Source organism: Notamacropus eugenii, chromosome 5 (genome assembly GCF_028372415.1).
Source record: "Notamacropus eugenii isolate mMacEug1 chromosome 5, mMacEug1.pri_v2, whole genome shotgun sequence".
In the NCBI taxonomy this organism is placed as follows: Eukaryota; Metazoa; Chordata; class Mammalia; order Diprotodontia; family Macropodidae; genus Notamacropus; species Notamacropus eugenii.
In genome coordinates this window covers 22575360-22587247 of record NC_092876.1, presented here as the reverse complement: position 1 = coordinate 22587247, position 11888 = coordinate 22575360, and positions in this window count along the sequence as shown.

The following is an 11888-nucleotide window of genomic DNA, read 5'->3' as shown; positions in this document are numbered from 1 at the left end:
CCTGAATGGTCTTTCCATTAACCATCACCCTTCAAAGGGTATTTAGAAAGTGTCAGCTCTTAAAACAAAACAGCAGTTCGCTCTAAGCAGACAACTGTCAGACTCACCAAACTGGCTATTTCTGGGCTCTATGCACCCAGCCAACCAGTTACTCACTTAGGGCACAACATCCTCTTCTGGATGACTTCTCTGCCTCCTTTTCCTTCTCAAACCAGAGGTGGAAGCAGAGAACAAGCCTTAATACAGAGTTTCCCCTTACTCCACTTCTAGGTGGGACTCAGCACCAGGAGATGTCCATGGAGAGCTTAGTCAATCAGTTCTACTTTCTCCAACCAAGCTTTGTCTCAGAGACACCTTCTAACTTACCTACTTTGGACTGAGGCTGAATTTTTCAGCTCCCTTTGCTGTGTCTTCACATCTGAGATTCCTTTCACACTGTTGCTACTACTTTTGGTAATAGAGTTTAATAACTTAAAAGAGAGCCTTCTGAGCCCCCCAGTACCTTTTAACTAAAAAGTCACAGTTCCCAATATATTCATTTTAATTATTTTTGCTTATTTCCCAATTACATCTTAAAATTTTTAAACAACCATTTTATTTTAAAACTCATGTTCCCAAATCTCTACCTCCTTTCTTCCCCTCACCCCTTCTTGATAAGACAAGCAATTTGATTTGATTTGATTATACATGTGAGAGCATGCAACGCATATTTCCATATTAGACTGAAAAGGTAAAAACACAACAAAATCAATGCAAATGAACCATTTTTTAAAAAAAAGTTATGATTTAATCTGCATTCATAGATAACCAGTTCTTTCCCTGGAGGTGGACAGAATTTTTCCACTTTAGCCCTTTGGTGTAGGTAACTATTTCACAATTGACCATCCCTACAATATTGCTGTTACTATACACAATATTTTTCTGTTTTTGCTCACTTCACATTGCATGAGTTCACATAAGTCATCTCAGGTTGTTCTGAAAAAATCCTGTGCATCATTTCTTGTAGCACAATAGTATTTCATCACTATCATATATCACAACTTGTTCAGCCATTCCTCAGTTGATGAGCACATCCCCTTGGTTTTCAATCCTTTGCCATCATAAAAAGGGCTGCTATAAATATTTTGTACAAATAGATCCTTTTACCCTTTTCTTTTATCTCTTTCTGATATTCAGCATTATGATTACTAGTCATGCACATCCCTCCATCCTATCTTCTTCTTTATCCTTCTCTCTATTTGCCCTGTCCTTCCTCTAAAGTCTGTTTTGCTTCTGACCACTGCCTTTATTTTCTGCCCTCCTTTTAATCCTCCCCTTTTTCTTATCCCCTTACCCTCCTACTTCCCTGTTGCTTAAGGTAGATTTCTATCACCAATCACACACATACACACACACACATATACACACACACATATATATACATACATGTGTATGTTATATTGTATATATATGATATATAATATACATGCGTATACTATATATATGCATATCTTATTTTACAATATTCTGCCTCAATATCAAGATACCGCTACCATCCCTTGTGACATTAGGATTCAAAAATAACAACTTTAAAATCCTACCTTTTATTAGAATAGAAACATTCTTTTCTGATTTTTCTCTTATCATCTTTTATTTTTTTCTCTTGACTCTCATATTTATATTTAAAGTTGATTTTTAGCTCCAGTATTTTCAACAGGAGATTTGAAAATCTTCTGTTTTACTAAAGGTCCATTTTTTTCCTGGTAACATTTTACTTGGTTTTCTTGGATAAGTTATTCTCAGTGATGGACTTTTGTTTTTTTGTCTTTTGGAATATCTCATTTCATATTCTATGCTCCTATACAGAGATCCTACTTATAATAGAATCTGGCTTGATATTTGAATTCTTTCCTTCTGGCTGCTCTCTCCTTTTGTAGATGAGAAAAATGAACTCCAGAAAAGGGAAATGATTTGTCCAAAATTATAGCTAGTAAGTTGAAGAACAAGAGATCATAGAACTAAGAAGGATCTTAGAGATCATCTAGTTCAAACAGCTTTATTTTATAAATAAAGAAACTGAAGGAGAGGGACTTATCCAAGATGCTAGAGGTAGTAAACCTCAGAGGCAAAATTTAAACCTACTAGCCCTCTGGATCTATCCGTCATCTTCACTCTTTCCATTGTATCAAAAGCTGGGAATTAAATCCAGGCTTTTAAGTTTCATGTCTTCAGTAACACTACTTAATCCAACTTATTTACTGTGTCTCCACAGTCTTCTCTTTTCTAGGTTAAATACCGGCAGAGTTCCCAAAGCTATTTCTCCTCTAAAAAAGAATTAGAATTTCTTGTGAATTTGAGGGGAAAATGATGCCATAGTGATGGATAACAAATTGAATTGACTCTAATATGAGGGCTTGTTCCTCCAAATTCTTCAAACCATATCCACACATCTCCTCCTGACTTTTGGATTAATTCTCTCCAACTAAACAAGACTCTCTTGAAAAAATGCTCTGTGCAAGATCCTATGCTAGTCATCAGAAAGAAAACAACAAAAACTATCAATTACATAGGTTCTCCAAGTATTCATTCTGCCCCTCCACAACGCTTTTCCATCTAATAGGTTCATTCATTCTGTAGTTCTCAAATGCTGCCAGCAGGTGGCTCCAGGTTTTTTTCCTCCAATTTTATTTTATTTTTCAAATAATCATTTTTTTCTTCTTTCCACATCCATCATCCATTGGAACAAATAACAGCAAAGCCTTTGCAACAAATATTCATGGTTCTTAAAAATAAATTCCTATACCAGGAATGTCCAAAAATATATGTCTCATTCTGTATATTGAGCCTATCACCTCTCTACCAGGGAGATAGAAAGAACCACTGGTTCTCTGGAGTTATGATCAGCCATTACTTTCATCAAATTTATTAAATTCTTCAGATTTATTTTTTTCTTTATTAATGTAATCCCTGTCCCAAAGCCCATTCATATGACACTGTCTGGATTGGTAGAAATCAATGTCTATGCCTGTAAGAGGGGCAACGTGGAATTGGTGAGAGTGGAAGTTGTACAGATTATTCCCCTGGCTTTGCTGACTTCACTTTGTATCAGTTAATATAAACCATATGAGTTCATTATTCTATAGCATTCTATTTATATGACATAATTGATATGCCATAATTATATGACGTCACATGACACAATTGGTTCAGCCAATTGATGGACACCCTCTTAATTTCTAGTTCTTCACCAAAACAAAACAGCCAATCTGTGTGTGTGTATAGACATACATTTTGTCTATATATGTACACATAGGTACAAACATATGTACTCATAGGTATATAACTATATACTAGCTATGCATAATTTTATAAGTGCTATTAAATATATATATGTAATATATAAATTTATTTCACACATTCTTTGGGGTATAGGCTTCTTAATGGTAGGCTAGCTCAAAGAGTATGCATAGTTTAGTAATTTGGGGGCCATATTTCCAAATTTCTTTCCTGAATGACCACGTCAATTACAACTTCATCAACAGTATATTAATGTACCTATTTTCCCACAAGCCTGTCAACATTTGTCATTTTCCTTTTTTTGTCAACTTCACCTGATGAGTGAGACAAGTAAATGATTCAGACATGTAAAAGTTAATATCACAAACAAATTAAAGGAATATGGAGGAAATTACCTCTCATTTATGGCTAAGGGAAAAGTTCATGGTCAAGCAAGCAATAGACAAGATTGCAGAAGATGAGATGAGCAATTTTTAATATATATAATTGAAAAGTTTTCTTTGTTCACAAACAAAACCAATGCAGCTAAAATTTGAATGAAAAGAATTAACTGGGAAAAAAGAAGTAACTTTCTCTGATCAGTGTTCCATTTCCAACAATTGTAAGGAGTTGATTCAAATATTTACAAATAAAGATACATTCCTTAATTGATAAATGGTCAAAAGATATGATCAGACAATTCCCAAAAGTGGATATTCAAGCAAATAGCAGTCATTTTAAAAAAACACAAAGTCACTGATAGGGAAATTAAACTTAAAGCAGCTTCTGTTTTCCTCTTCTCATACAGTGGGTCCCTAAATACATGAATGATTAAAGCACTTACTAAATCCTTACTATGTGTAAAGCTTTGTGTTAAATAGGAAAGATGTTCAGACAGTCTCCACTCCAAAAGAGCTCATATTTTAATGAAGAACACAATACATAGCTATAAATCTGATGCAGAGTTTCCATGATCTTTAGAGTATGGTGGCAAAACAGGTGATAATGCCTCTTCTTTAGTGACATTTTTACTGATAAAAATCATTTCATTTAACAGTGTGAAGAAGTTTCTTTTCTGGGTTTTCAATGACTGTGTTTATGTGTAAAAAATTCTGGAAAGTTGCCAGGCTTCACTTCCACAGTGGTGGATTCCCAGGATAATGACTCTGGAGGAGAGAGTGAGGTTGATGACTTTGGGCAAGTCTGCCTCATTTAAATCCAATTCACCCATGAGTCAACACATCATACCATCAGTTCTCTTAAAAAACAAAAGACCAGCAGTATCTGCAAAGTTTGTGCATTATTTGGCATAGGGAAGGCACTTAATAAATGTTTTGTCCTAACTTGGCTTGTCTATATAGCAAAATGTTATACAGCCCCGGATTTTTAAGCAGAAGTCAAAGCTGGTCACAAATATAGTTATACTGACTGAGCAGATGACATTTACATAGCGTATCAGTGGTTACTGCATGTTTATGACTTCAAAAGGGCTTATCCCAACCTAAGCATATAGTGAAATGACAACATTTTTCGGGGAAAAAAAACAGAGGAAAATAGAGAAAACGAAAAGCTGAGCTTCCCTTTACAGAGAAGCTCAAATCCCAACCTATCTCTTACAACATGTGGAGAACTCTACATGTAGATTTAGGATACGGGGGCATGTAGAAACCATCCTGACCCTCAGGTGATAAACCCCGCAATGTCCTGGATGAGAACCTTTCTATGATTTCCCTCAGTATGTGGAGTATTCAAATGGGGGTTTGGGCAAAGTCATGCAATGCTTTGTAATCACATCAGGCATACACTCCAGGCTGCCAGAACCTTTATGCCAACCACCTTGGAGGTTTCAGGAAATTTCCTTTGGATCATTAAGAGAAAGAGTAACTGAAATTTCTCCATGTAATCTTTGTTACTCAAATCTCAGTAAAATTTGAAATTCACCCAATAGTAGGACCACCTTCTAGGAAACAGGGAGTGATGGAGGAAGGAAGAAGAAAAGAAGGAAGGAAGATAAGGAGGGAGGGAAGAGGAAAAGAAGGAAGGAAGGAAGGAAGGAAGGAAGGAAGGAAGGAAGGAAAGAAAGAAGGAAGGAAGGGATAAGCCTAGAGTATGAATGAAGTTACCAAGAAAGCACACATAAAGCATTAAGATTTCATTGAAATTGGCACCTCAGAAATTCACAAGGATTCACAAATCTTACACTCAGGATTCACTAGCAACAGCCTCTCCAAAGTAATGTACAAGCCCCACAGAGAGCATAATAGCTAGTGAGGCGCCTCTACACTGAGGCTCCTGGGGCCAATGACCTTCATCAATCCTTGCCCTTTACTTTCCCTCAAAAGCTTGCCTGGGGTTCATTGCTCTGACCTTCTCAATAGAGGAACAAGGCTCCCAGTGCTCCAATGCTCCCAGCCCATCCCAAACTCAGTCTTCTGAGGAATAATCCTATTTGGGACTCTAGACCAACACAGTGATTTTGTAGATGAGAAAACAGAGGCCCAAAGAGGATGTGACTATTTAATGTATATTCTTTTCATGTTTCTATGCCCATTTTCTTGTTCATATTTATTCTGTCACTCAGAATGGAAGACAAGCAAGTTCAGGATGGTTTCATTTTTGCCTTTGCATTCATTGCCTCTTGTACAATGCCTGGCACATGGTAGGTTTTTAAGAAATGTTTCTTAAATGATTGCCCAATGCCGCATAGGTTGGAGGTAACAGAGCAGAGACTCAAAGCCAAGTTCTGTGACCTCAGATCCACTTTTCACTGGAACTGAAGTGAGGAGAGATCTGCATTTAAATGCCACGCCTGGCCTTGCCTGGTTGGGTGATCTTATACAGCCCAGACTCTCCAAAGGAAGACAGGCTACCTCAGTGAAGAGGGGCAACCTTCCATCTCTTCCTGTGGGTCTGGCCCTTTAGAGGGGCTAGGAGACCCTCTTTACCCTGAGCTTCCTGGGTCTCACTAGCTGTAATGGGAATTCTTGCCCCAGGGAAAGGAAAAGGCAGTAGTGGAGCAGCTAAAATCAACCCAATTAGGTGAAGTGAGAGCAATTGTTTCAGTAAGGACCCTGGAGAGCTCCCCTTGGAAGCTCCCCTGGCTCCCTGAAAAGCAGCACCAGCTGGATCCCAGAGGTGCCTGCTCTCAGGCTCAGTTGTCAAACAACTGAGGCCTCTGACAGATGGGGGTGAACAGGACACAGCACTGTCTTGAATAATGTCTAGTGAGCCTTATCTGCTCTGCTCTCTCTGCTCATTCTTTTCCTCTTCTCTCTTCCTTTCTTAAGTCTCACATCTTCCCTTTATCTATCACTGTCTTTCTACTCTCCTATGCCTTGTGATTTTGACCAAATTATTTAATGTCCTTGGACCTCAGCTTTTTTCCTTTTATTGTTAGGTAAGTGTGTTATATATTATGCTGCAAAAAGCATTGGAGATAGGGACAGGGGACCTGGGTGTATACCCTGTCTCTGATCACTTTGATTCCCTGAGGCTCTGGATCCTCCTCTTTAAAGGGAGGAGTTTGGATTAAATGACCTCTGAGGTCCCTTCCAGAGCTAAACTCCCACTGATATGACCTCTATAAATAATTGGCTTCTAAATTCCCATGTTGGCACTTAGGTGTCATGGTGCGTGGAGTCTGGAAGACTTGAGTTCAAATCCAACTTAAGACACTTACTAGCTGTGGACCCTGGGAAAATTCCTAAACCCTATTTACCTCAGTTTCCTCATCTGTAAAATGAGCTAGAGGAGGAAATGACAAAACCACTCCAGTATCTCTGCCAAGGAAGCCCCAAATGGGAGCAGGAAGAGTCAGACATGACTGAACAGCAATAACCGAGTTCCCCTGCAGATCTATGATTTGAAATTCTGAGTATTAGTCTTTGACACATTACCTTGGACACATGAGCTATGTGATCTCAGACAGTCTTCCTTGGATCCATTTCCTATTTCATAAAAATGAGAAGATTGAAAGGACTGATTCCATTGGGCTTTAGATCTTTTATTCTGACAGATATGATCCCTACAAGGAGATGGTCTCCAAGGTCCTTTGCAGGTCTAGTGTCCTCATTTCAGAATACAAAAAGTCCTTGATGAGAGTCATGGTGATGGCAACAGGGTTGACAGGGTCCTTACATAGGCATAAACAATTCACTGTGATCCTCATGAGATGAATCTTGACTCTCAAGTGGCCACCATGCTAGACATGGACAGAAGCAAGCAAATTTTGAATCCTACCTCTGGCTTGTGTTACTAGGCACTTTGGGCCAAGCTCCTTCACTTCTCTGAGATTCTGTGGCTTCAGCAGTAAAATGAAGATAAAAACAAATGAATATGAATAATATGTGAAATTTCCACATTTCAGTGATACTTTACCCATTCATTTAGTAAGGTTTTAAAGAATGTCATAATAATCCAACTTTGAAATATCAATAGGTATTTTCATTTGCACTCAACATGTGGCATTGGTGATGTTGTAAATAACAACAACAAAAAAAAACAGGGGCTACCCAATGACCAATAATGAAGGCACAAACTTCCTTCTGCCCACATGAACACACCAAATAGCAACAATTAGGGAAGGTAGGTGGTGCAGTGGATAGAACACAGGACTTGGAGTCAGGAAGAGTTCAAATCCAGCCTCAGACACTTATTAGCTGTGTGACCCTGGGCAAGTCACTTCACCCTGTTTGCCTCAGTTTCTTCCTCTGTAAAATGAGCTGGAGGAGGAAATGGCAAGTCATTCCAGTGTCTCTGTCAAGAAAACCCCAAATGGGGTCACAAAGTGTTGGACATGACTGAAAAACAACTGAACAATAACTGATGATCTTCTTTAAAGCACACCCACAAGGTCACCAGAATTGGCTCTATCCATTTGCTCTTCCTTGGCTTCATACAATGTACTATTGACTATGTGAACATCAGTGTATTTCTTAACCATGCTTATGCTTGAATTAAACCAAGCTCTTGACTGACCAGTAACCTCCCTGATTCACAAGAGCATTATTATGCCCAACACATTTTGAGCTTTCATTAAGATCCCCCAGTGCTGGACTCACTCACATTTCTACAGCACATCAAGGCTTACAAACCATGTATTTGTGCATATTTGTTTACTTATTGTGTATCCCTTTAGACCATGAGCTCCTTGAGGGCAAGGACTGTCTTTTACCTTTCTTTGGATTCTTCTGATTTAGAATACAGCATAGTATATTAATAAATAATAATAATTTATCCTTAATAAATGCTTATTGACTGACTTACCTTACCATATGATATAGCACTTTTTACTAATAATGCCTTTTTTACAGATGAGGAAATGGAGGCAGGTAAAGTGAATGACTTCCCCAGAACCCTCCAGGAACATCAGTTATTATCTGGCCACCTGGCATTCTGCTAAGAACTTTACCAATATTGTCTCTTTTGATCCACATAACAATCCTGGGAAGCAGGCACTATTAACGCTCTTGAGGAAATTGAGTCAAGCAGAGGGTAAGTGACTTGCCCAGGGTCACACTCCCAGTAAGTGTCTGAGACTGGTTTTGAACTCAGGTCTTCCAGATTCTAGCACTAGTGCTCAATCTACTGAGTGCCCCAATCTACAACTAAGCAGTATGAAAGCTGGAGAGTGAACCCTGACCTCCTGAGTCTAAATATAGTACTCTCTATTAGGGCACACTGCTTTTTGTTGGAAGCAGCAGAAAGCATAGCACAAGGGACAAAGAGCAGGATGAAGAGTCAAAGGACCTAGGTTTGAACTTGGCTCTGGTAGCTATTACCTCGGGATGATGGGCAGAGGAAGGTGTTGGATTAGATGACCCCTAAAGTCCCTCCCACTTTAAATCTTTGTCTGTTCTTGAAAAGTAATCAGCTACTCTCTGCTTAAGAACTTTATGGGACAGGGAGCTCACTCCCACCTGGTTCATTACACAGTGATGAGAATTGTTATTCAGATCTTCCTGTTATCCAGTTGTAGAATCAGGAGAACCCAGTCTGATACCAGCTCTGACATTTGCTACCTGCAGGACATTGAGTGAGTCCCGTAAATTCCCTGTGCCTTCATCTACACTTGTGGGATGAAGTCTCACCCAGTCCTGCCAGTGCCTCCTCACCCCTCCCGTGCCCACCTCTCATCCTGTTCCATTCTACCTTTCCCTCTGTTTAGTCCTACCCCACAGCTCCTTCCTGGACTTTGGGAATGGAAACTCCTTGAACACAGAAGTCATTTCATGAGTCTTTATGTTGTCAGAGCTTAAGACCAGGCCTGGCACACACTAGGTGCTTAATAAATGCTTATTGATCATTTTTTTGCGTGAATAACCCAGGTTGAGTTACTTGACCTTGCTAAACCCAAGAATCATCCTCTGAACACTAGGGATGACAACATTCTTTCTGTCTTAGAATTTTTATGTAAAGTGCTTTGGAACAAACAAGCAAACCAACAAAACCACTCAACCACCAATGTGACTGCCATCATTAACGCTATGACACTGGCAGCCCTCATCTCAGATTACCCAATGCTCAGGTCCCCCACGTTGTTCATTTTCTCTTCCTCTTGAGTCTTGGCTCAACTTAGTTCCTTCTCAAGGAGATGCTGCTCCTTGAGGCCTCTTGAGGCTGGAGAGGGATGGGATGGAAGGATGAGAGAGCAGCCTCCCTGACAGCCTCTGCCAAGGCCCTGCTTTCTAGGACTGTGAGCTCTGTTTTTGCCAGCCCCCACCTACCATACACACACACATACACTCACATGCACACATACATATGTACACACATGCACCCATACACACACTCATACACACATGCACACACATACGTACACATATACGTACACACACATGCACAGACACATACATACACACACACTCACCCATACACACACACATACATATACATACTCCTATTGATCTGAGATGGTTCTCTGTTCTCTCCTTCTCCTCCTTCTGGGCCCTCTTCTTGTCTCCACTTGTACAGAGCCCATGAGTGGGAACCTGAAGGTAGCAGTCCAGAAATAAGAGAGCATGGGGGATGTGCTGACAGGAGGTACTTTTCCCATCCTTGTAACAAATTCTTCTGCTGGTGACTTCACTTCCTCATCTGCTGGAGGGAACTCCACAGGGTGAGTATAACACATGTGCTTGAGACTTGGAAAATTACCAAAAAGTAAGGTGAGTTATATCAAGGTTCTGAGTAAATGAAGAGATTTTGTTCTATGGGTTGATTGGATTTGTATCTAGAAGAACATGAGGAAACAGATCATCATTTTACACATGAGAAAACTGAGCATTCAGAAGGATGTAGTGGGGATTGGGGATTGAACTTGTCCTGCTAGTCCCCATAGAATAACAATGGGAGGGGTGGGGAGGGGTGGGTTTAAAAGAGGAATCATTTGTTTTAGGTTCATAAAGAACTTCGCCATAATCAGAATTATCCAAAAGAGGAATAGGTGTCCTCAATGGGTCCTCAAAAGGCAAAGAAATTTTCAACTATCAAGGACTGAATGCTCATTCAGTGGGTAGGCCATAAAGTACATTCTTCTCCAAGTTCAGATGGGATGATATTCCCAGTAAGAGGTAACATAGTATGGGTGAAAGAGCAATGAATTGGGGGACCCTGGTTCAAATCTCAGCTCTGCCTCTTACTATCTATGTGACAGTAGGTGCACAGCTCTACTTCTCTGGGCCTGTCTTTCTTTACTGGTAAAATAACAGGGTTGTACTCTAGGACTCCCAAGTCTTGTCCTGTTCAATGGAATGAAGTTAGTGAAGACTTCTCAGTGCTTAACAAAAGGCTTTTAGTAGATGGTTAGGCCTAAGTTTTGGTTTCCCAGAAATCATGTGACTTTTGGGAATAGGAAACTTAAATCCCCGTCTTGGGTTGTCACAACACAACCCCCCTTGGGCTGCCACATCAACATCCACATCAATATAATGTCTATTGGTTATTTCACTGCTTCCGTATCCCCTATTCACAGGGTAGACTGCCGTGTTTAGATTGTGAGCCTGCCTCCCAGTCAATGGGAGTAAAAGGCCAGCAGGGGGTGGGATCTGTGTTAGGGCTGTATAATCTCTATTTTTCTGCCTTCTCTAATTGCCTCACTCTCCTGATTACTTATGAGAGAGGAGATGCCCTTTCTTGTGTGATCGTAATAAAATCTTGCTGCTTTGCTTCTACCTTGAGAAGTCTCTGATTTTTATTTGAGTTGATGGTCTCTGATCCACACACTATACAGCTCTAAATCCATGATGCCAATGAAATCTGAGAGTCTACGATTCTATGATCTTACTTGACCATCACAGTCATGTGAAGGACGTAATGCTAGACTTACTAGAGTTAATTATACAGATGGGACCTGTCCACACTCACACAGACAGTAGGTTGCAGACCCAGGAGTTGAATCCAGGCCTTCAACTCCAGGCCCAGTGCCCTTTCCAGTGCCCCATTGCTTTTCCCATGAACTAGCATGCACCCAGAATTTTTGTCCTCACCTAGAAGAAGATCTCATTCAATTCAATACCCATTTAACCCTCAAAGTTGAAAACAAGTAAGTCCTTTCATGGGGGTGGCTAGAGAAATGGAGGAACTGGACCTCAGGACAGGTAGGATTTGTAGGCCTTGGGTAGAGTCAATCCTCA